General features: G+C 36.1%; 1 protein-coding gene across 2 annotated transcripts in view; it reads right to left on the reverse strand.

Annotated features, from left to right (window-relative positions):
* Positions 1-1,565, reverse strand: part of cygb1 (cytoglobin 1) — a 16,196-nt gene that overhangs the window by 2,105 nt on the left and 12,526 nt on the right. The window lies entirely within an intron of this gene.

Here is a 1,565-nt window from a genome sequence, read left to right on the forward strand (position 1 = left end):
GAGCCTCTGAATGGGTGCCGTCAAAATGAGAGTCCAAAAAGCTGATAAAAGCATCACAATACTCTATAAGTAATCCACACACCTCCAGTCTATCAATTAACGTCTTGTGAAGTGAAAAGCTGTGTTTGTAAGAAACAAATCCAACATTAAGATGTTTTTAACTTCAAACTGTTGTTTCCATCTTAAATACAAGTCCATAATCCATATAATAAAGTTCAACCCCTGTTGTATCTCCCATCAAAATCCAGCCACATATTTGTTTTTGGACTGTTTTTGTGCTTGATATGTGCAGATTTTTCTCCTGATCCAGTCTTGTAAGAAACAAATCCAACATTAAGATGTTTTTAACTTCAAACTGTTGTTTCCAGCTTAAATACAAGTCCATAATCCATATAATAAAGTTCAACCCCTGTTGTATCTCCCATCAAAATCCAGCCACATATTTGTTTTTGGACTGTTTTTGTGCTTGATATGTGCAGATTTTTCTCCTGATCCAGACCAGACAACATTTTCACTGGAGGAAGCGTTATTATGGATTATGGACTCGTATTTTAGCCAGAAGCAACAGTTTGATGTTATAAACATCTTAAAGATGGATTTGTTTCTAATAAACACACAGCTTTTCACTTCTCAAGACATTAACTGATGGACTGCAGTGGTGTGGATTACTTGTGGATTATTGTGATGTTTTTATCAGCTGTTTGAAGTGATGTAATGCTATGTTTCTCCAGATCTGATGAACAAACAAACTCATCTACATCTTGGATGACCTGAGAGTGAGTGCATTTTCAGCAAATTTTCATTTTTGTGTGGACTATTTCTTCAAAGCCAAATCACTTTCTTTCTTCTGTGAAACACGAAAGGTGATATTTTGAGACATGGGCTCCATATATTATTTGGTTCCCAATATTTGTCCAAAAATCATACAGGTTTGGAATGACATGATGCTAAAAAAAATGATTTTTGGGTGAAATATCCAGTTTAGAGAACCCAGCAGAACATAACATGAAAATGTCCTGTTGAATTGTTGCACTGAAATATGATTGTTTTTGTGATGTCAAATTGATTTTTACAGACATGCACAAGTGAGCAGCACACAGAAGCATTATGAATTGGACTGGAACAGAAGATCCTCGTCATCACATGATCAGAGTAAAGTTACAAATCCTCATTCATGTATGATTGTTTATAATAAATTGTAGTAGTGGATGATTAGGTTCCAGATTGAGGCTGCAAATTTCCTCTTTAAATAGGAAACACATAATAGCAGCTCTGTGTAACTATTTCATGAGGATCCTAAAGATAAACATGTGAAAGTGAGTAGCGTTGTGTGTGTTCGCATGTGTGAGAAAGTGTATCTCAGCCCAGCTGGACAGATAAGCGTTCCTGAGATAGCACTAATCTAATGTTTAACCAGCATTGCTGAAATTCTGCTCCACTCACAACCAATACTGCAATACAACTCAGGGAAAGTCTTTTTAAACTCAACTTTGTGATCAAAATTACCTAGAAGCAGTTAAAGGCATGTTGAACCCTGTAGTGTCTGTCTGTGTGTGTGTGTGTGT

Source organism: Sinocyclocheilus anshuiensis, unplaced genomic scaffold, assembly GCF_001515605.1.
Source record: "Sinocyclocheilus anshuiensis isolate Anshui unplaced genomic scaffold, SAMN03320099.WGS_v1.1 scaffold62, whole genome shotgun sequence".
In the NCBI taxonomy this organism is placed as follows: Eukaryota; Metazoa; Chordata; class Actinopteri; order Cypriniformes; family Cyprinidae; genus Sinocyclocheilus; species Sinocyclocheilus anshuiensis.